Here is a 7,129-nt window from a genome sequence, read left to right on the forward strand (position 1 = left end):
GCTATATTACTAGCACCCCACCCAATGAATCAGTTTCTATGCTCAGGTCATGAATTAGAGGAAAGGAATCTCATGAGGAACACTTGAAGTGCTGTGGAAAAGAAAATGTGTGAGGAAGAGAAGGTCTCGTGTCCAGAGGAACTAGGTGTCCGGCTACAACAAATGACTGCCCTGAGAGAGAACACAACAGAGAACCCCTGAGGGAGCAGGAGAGCAGTGGGATGAGACCCCATATTCTCAGAAAAAGACCAGACTTAATGTTCTGACTGAGACTAGAAGGAGCCCGGTGGTCATGGCCTCCAGACCTTCTGTTGGCCCAGGACAGGAACCATTCCCGAAGGCAACTCTTCAGACTTGAATTGGACTGGACGATGGGTTGGAGAGGGATGCTGGTGAGGAGTGAGCTTCTTGGATCAGGTGGGCACTTGAGACTGTGTTGGTATCTCCTGCCTGCAAGGGAGATGAGATGGTAGACGGGATTAGAAGCTGGTGAAATAGACATGAAAAGAGAGAGTGGAGGGAGGAAGCGGGCTGTCTCATTAGGGCGAGAGTAATTGGGAGTATGTAGCAAGGTGTATATAAGTTTTTGTGTGAGAGACTGACTTGATTTGTAAACTTTCACTTAAAGCACAATAAAAATTATTTAAAAACAAAAGAGAGAGATAGAGAGAGAGAAGGTCTGGTGGGATGAACAATTACTTTTATCAAGAATTTTGGTCTTTGTTCCTGGAATCTGAGAGGTAACTTCTAAAACATTCACATATGCTGACTGAATGGAGTACCTTGGTTATTAAGAAAACCTTGGGCTTGGTGAAGGGAAGACGCAGGCAGAGGACATCACCCAAGGCAACAGCCAGCATCCTTTAACCAGTGAGAACGCTAGAGAAAGGGGCCTCCTTTCACCCTTTTTCACCTTTACATACAAATGCACCTCCCCCATGCAAATCCTCTTAGCTAGCCTGATGAACTCACAGCACATATTTACTTAAATGCAGGTTCCTCCTCCTGTTGGAGAACATTTTCTGGGAGTCATGGATCTCATCCACGGGAACATGAAACACCTATGGGTTTTTCTCTTTGTGGTGGCAGCTCCCAGAGGTGAGTGTCTCAGAGATTCAGACATGAAGGTATGGGGATGATGCATCATGAGCACATGACTCACTGTGGTTCTCTTTGTCCCCAGGTATTCTGTCTCAGGTACAGCTGAAGGAGTCAGGCCCAGGAGTGGTGAAGCCCTTGCAGACTCTGTCCCTCACCTGTGCTGTCTCTGGATTCTCTCTAACCAGCTATGGTGCAGGCTGGGTCCGCCAGGCTCCCGGAAAGGGGCTGGAATGGTTTGGTGAAATAGGTAGTGATGAAAGCACATACTATGACCCAGCTCTGAAGTCCCGGCTCAGCATCACCAGGGACACCTCCAAGAGCCAAGTTTATTTACAACTGACCTCTGTGAATCCTGAGGACACAACCATGTATTACTGTACAGGAGGCACAGTGAGGGGAAGTCAGTGTGAGCCCAGACACAAACCTCCCTGGAGGAGATCAGTAGCCAGATGGTCTGTAGGGGATATTCAGGACCCACTCAGCTTAGTGGCCCATCTTGTCAGCATGTGCAGGGGAAGGAGTCAGGAAGCGGTTTCCTCCCCGACCTGTTCAGTGCCTCTCTAGGGACCCCCATGGATAGTGATTGTAGGGAAAGTTCATGACTCTAAAACTGACTGCTTTTCACAAGAAGGAGTTTTGCCTGTCTCTCTGCATCTGTTTCAGGACAGGCTCCACAGTAATATTTCCATAGGAGACCTCTGCTTGCAATTTGGAATACTATTTAGTGTCATCAGTAGCCAGGTTTAGAAATATTTAATGCAGGAAATTTTTCTCATTTCAACCCCAGCCTGCCCCCTACCTTCAGATGAATTTCCAAACTTTTCATTCTCATGAGTGCAACTCAACCTAGGTTCACTCAATGCCTTTAACTTAGAATGACCTGGGTAATGCTGCACACGTCGATATTAGCGTCCATGTATTACAGGGGTAATTTTGTGTTACATCAAATGCTGTGTGTCACTAAGTGGGTATGTCTATAATTAGCTATCACTGATTATGGGCTTTCTATTTGCTGAGCCCTGGTTGTACAGTGGTTAAGTGCTGGGTTTGTAGTTAAGTGGTTAAGTTTGTCTCTGGGCTAGGTTGCTAACTAGAGATCAGCAGTTCAAACCAACCAGCATCTCTGACGTGCAAAGATGTAGTAGTCTGCTTCTGTGAACATTACAGTCTTGGAAACCCTGTGGAGCAGTTCTATTCTATCCTATAGGGACTCTATGAGTCAGAATTGACTCCACAGCAATGTTTTTTTTGTTTTTTTTTCCTTGTTCATTTGTTTTGATTTTGGCTTTTTTTTTTTGCAGTTTTTGAGAAATGAAGCCCTGTTTGGGCAGTGGTTAAGCACTCAGACGGTAACCAGTCACTCAAAGAATGTGGAAGTCTGTTTTTTAAGGATTTTAGCCTTGGAAACCCTATGGGGCTGTTCTACTGTGTCCTATAGTGATACTGTGTATTGATATCAACTCCATGGTGATGGTTATGTGCTGGGTATAGTGATAAATTCTGTATTGGCATTTTATTATTTAATCATCATAAAAGGCTTATAAACCACGTATTACGTGCTTCTCTTTTTATAGACAAGGACACAGAAATTCAGAGAAATTAAAGAAACCTGCTTAGGTGATAAAATTGACAATAGCAAGTTGAAAAATTTGTTAGGAAACTTAGGGACAGTGAGCTGATGCCAGTGGGGAAGGAACAACTCAGAACATCAGGGTGAGAATGCACAACTTGAAAAATGTAAACAATGTCACTGAATTGTACATGTAGTAATTGTTTCATTGGTGTGCATATTATCAAAAATAACAAAAATAAAATTATAGAAAAGGAAAAATATATTTGCTATTTTCTTGAAACTTCAGTTCATTGTTTTGAAGTTGTCAGTTTGCAGTTTGTTCATGTTTGTCATTCTTTTTTTTTTTTTCCTGATCCTTAATCTTCAGTCTAAATAATAGATTTCATTATAATAATCAGAAACTGGGAAAACCCAAATATCCATCAACAGGCAAATAGCTAAATAAATCGTGTATATGCATATGCTGAAATACCAAGCATCAGAATCAATGTGTTTTTGTTAGATATGAAAACATGGATTCAGTCCCACATAACTAGGTTAGTGAGAGAAGCTAAACAAAAATAATAACATACAGGCTCATATCATTTGAATACAAATTATGGCAAATGAAATAATATGATGACAACTATGCATTCAGGCTACCAAAATCACATGAGAAGAAGTAATGGTTCCCAAATGCTGTTAACTGCCACTAATTGAGACTGATGTATAAAAAAAAAAATCATTGTATTTCTTGTGTTTATACGTCCAGCTGTGATTTTATGAATCTCAAATTTTATTATCAGTGAGTCAAACTGTATGAAATATTTTGAATTTTGTAACAAATATTTACATATGTTGTTGTTGTTAGGTGCCTTCGAGTAGGTTCCGACTCATAGAGACCCTATGCACGACAGGACAAAACACTGCCTGGTCCTGCGCCATCCTTTCAATCGTTGTTTTGCTTGAGCTCGTTCTTGCAGCCACTGTGTCAATCCACGTCATTGGGGTCTTCCCCTTTTCTACTGAACCTGTACTCTGCCAAGCATGATGTCCTTCTCCAGAGACTGATCTCTCCTGACAACATGTCCAAAGTATGTAAGGCCCAGTGTCACCATCTTTGCTTCTAAGGGGCATTCTGGTTGTACTTCTTCTCAGACAGATTTGTTCATTCTTTTGGCAGTCCATGGTATATTCAATGTTCTTCACCAACTCGACAACTCAAAGGTGTCAATTCTTCTTCCATCTTCGTTATTCATCCAGCTCTCACATGTGTATGATGAGATTGAAAATACCATGGCTTGGGTCAGGCACATCTTAGTCTTCAAGGTGATATCTTTGCTCTTCAACACTTTCAAGAGGTCCTTTGCGACAGATTTACCCAATGCGATGCGTCTTTTGATTTCTCGACTGCTGCTTCCATGGCTGTTGATTGTGGATCCAAGTAAAATGAAATCCTTGACAACTTCATTTTTTTCTCCGTTTATCATGATGTTGCTCATTGGTCCAGTTGTGAGGATTTTTGTTTTCTTTATGTTGAGGTGCAATCCATAATGAAGGCTGTGGTCTTTGATCTTCATTACTAAGTGCTTCAAGTCCTCTTCACTTTCAGCAAGCAAGGTTGTGTCATCTGCATAGCGCAGGTTGTTAATGAGCCTTCCTCCAATCCTGATGCCATGTTTTACTTCATATAGTCCAGCATCTCATAATATTTGCTCACCATACAGATTGAGTAGGTATGGTTAAAGAATATAGCCCTGACACACACCTTCCGGACTTTCAACCAATCAGTATCCCCTTGTTCTGTCTGAACAACTGCCACTTGATCTATGTAAAGGCTCCTCATGAGCACAATTAAATGTTCTAGAATTCCCATTCTTCACAATGTTATCCATAGTTTGTTATGATCCACACAGTCGAATGCCTTTGCATAGTCAATAAAACACAGGTGAACATCCTTCTGGTATTCTCTGCTTTCCGCTAGAATCCATCTGACATCAGGTGTGATATCTGTGGTTCCACGTCCTCTTCTGAAACCAGCCTGAATTTCTGGCAGTTCCCTGTCGATATACTGCTGCAGCCGTTTTTGAATGATCTTCAGCAAAATTTTGCTTGTGTGTGATATTAATGATATTGTTCTATAATTTCCACATTCGGTTGGATCACCTTTCTTCGGAATAGACATAAATCTGGATCTCTTCCAGTCAGTTAGCCAGGAAGCTGTCTTCCATATTTCTTGGCATAGACGAGTAAGCACCTCTAGTGCTGCATCTGTTTGTGGAAACATCTCAATTGATATTCCACCAATTCCTGGAGCCTTGTTTTTCGCCAATGCCTTCAGAGTAGCTTGGACTTCTTGCTTCAGCACCATCAATTCCTGATCATATGCTGCCTCTTGAAATGGTTGAACATCGACTAATTATTTTTGGTGTAGTGACTCTGCGTATTCCTTCCATCTTCTCTTGATGCTTCCTGCATCGTTTAATATTTTTCCCATAGAATCCTTCACTATCGCAACTGGAGGCTTGAATTTTTTCTTCAGTTCTTTCAGCTTGAGAAACACCAAGCGTGTTCTTCCCTTTTGGTTTTCCATCTCCAGCTCTCTGCATGTCATTATAATACTTTACTTTGTCTTCTTGAGCCATCATTTGAAATCTCCTGTTCAGTTCTTTTTTTTTTTTTTGCTTGGTCAATAAGTTTATTACTTTATCTGAAAAATCTTCATAAAAAATTGTGATTTGGTTTAGCTCTCAGCAGCCCGCTCCTGAGCTCTGAGGAAGCTTGCCTTCTTCTGAGCTACCCGATCTTTCTTCTGGGCAAGAGACATTTTGGGACAATTCCACCTCTTCTTTTTAACATCTTTCTTAGGTTTCTTCTCATAAACTGGATTCTCACTTATAGCAGCATGTGCTTTCTTGTACATCTCCTCCATGTCTGGAGTTACGTTGCTCTTTATATATTGAGAGAATTGTTTCTTATAAGCGTCTTCATCTTCTTCCATTAGGTAACACATATAATCTGCAACGTTCTGACCCATGATGTGTTTCCGATGTACTTCTGCATGGAATTCCTTGCTTTCTGAATCATAACCAGGGAATCGTTTGGTACTGTGAGGGATGGACAAGCCTCCATCCACTGCTCCCTTCAGAGCCCCAAAAACTTTATTCCCAGGGGTAGTTCTGGCAAGATCTGCATCCAAATAGTACGTGAAGGCACCAGGTTGACCATCAATGCTTTCCACATTGTATTCATCTCCGGTTACCTCCTCTTGGCCTTCATAGATCTTGTCCATCCCAAACCTATTGAGAAGCCTGCAGACCAGCAGCAGACCAGTACAATACGCAGCAGCATAATTTGTCAGGCCGACTTTCACACCCTACTTTGGGAGTTCGTGAGCATAAGCTGTGCAGACTATCATATCCTCTTCTATACGGGCGTAAGCAATCTGGCAAATGATATCTCTGTTGGTTACACGAACTATCATCCTGTATTTGGGTGTGTTGTATTTATTTTTTTCCTGAATTACCAAGCGTTTCCGAGCATAGTAATCAGTTTTACCCTCTCGTCTTCTTCTAAATTTCACTTGGTATCTCTTGAAGTAGGCCTTGTTCTTCACAACTTTAACAAACCCCATCCTGCAGAACAGGGACTGCCGTCCGTGGATTGCCACAGACCTGCAGGCTCAGCAGCTCTATGGGGCGGGGGGAAAGCCTGTTCAGTTCATTTACTTCATCAATTCTTCCTTTTGCTTTAGCTGCTCGAGGTTCGAGAGCAAGTTTCGGAGCCTCCCCTGACGTCTATCTTGGTCTTTTCTGTCTTTTCAATGACCTCTTGCTTTCTTCATGTATGATGTCCTTGATGCCACTGTACAACTCGCCTGGTCTTTGGTCACTAATGTTCAATGCATCAAGTCTGTTCTTCAGATGGTCTCTAAACTCAGGTGGGATATACTCAAGTTCATATTTTGGCTCTCATGGACATGCTCTGATTTTCTTCAGTTTCAGCTTGAACTTGCATATGAGCAATTGATGGTCTGTTCCACAGTCAGTCCCTGGCCTTGTTCTGACTAATGATATTGAGATTTTCCATCATTTCTTTCCATAGATGTAGTCAATTTGATTTCTGTGTGTTCCATCTGGCGAGTTCCATGTGTATAGTCTCCATTTATGTTGGTGAAAGAAGGTATTTGTAATGAAGAAGCCGTTGATCTTGCAAAATTCTATCAATCTCCAGCATTGTTTCTATCACCAAGGCCATATTTTCCAACTACTGATCCTTCTTCTTTCTTTCCAACTTTCACATTAAAATCACCAGTAATTACTAATGCATCTTGATTACACGTTCGATCAATTTCAGACTGCAGCACCTGATAAAAATATTTTTCTTCATCATATTCCATTCATGCAGACCTTTTTTGGTTTATTGCAGCAGTGTTTTGTAGTTTTCTTTGCATAGGTCTTTTACATCCCTGGTTAG

At 41.6% G+C, this 7,129-nt stretch overlaps 1 pseudogene; it reads right to left on the bottom strand.

The window, feature by feature from the left end:
- Positions 1 to 5,332: 5,332 nt before the first annotated feature.
- Positions 5,333 to 6,368, bottom strand: LOC100655482 (large ribosomal subunit protein uL18-like; annotated as a pseudogene).
- Between the last annotated feature and the right edge of the window lie 761 nt (positions 6,369 to 7,129).

The sequence above is a fragment of the Loxodonta africana genome, chromosome 21, assembly GCF_030014295.1.
Source record: "Loxodonta africana isolate mLoxAfr1 chromosome 21, mLoxAfr1.hap2, whole genome shotgun sequence".
Lineage (NCBI taxonomy): Eukaryota > Metazoa > Chordata > Mammalia > Proboscidea > Elephantidae > Loxodonta > Loxodonta africana.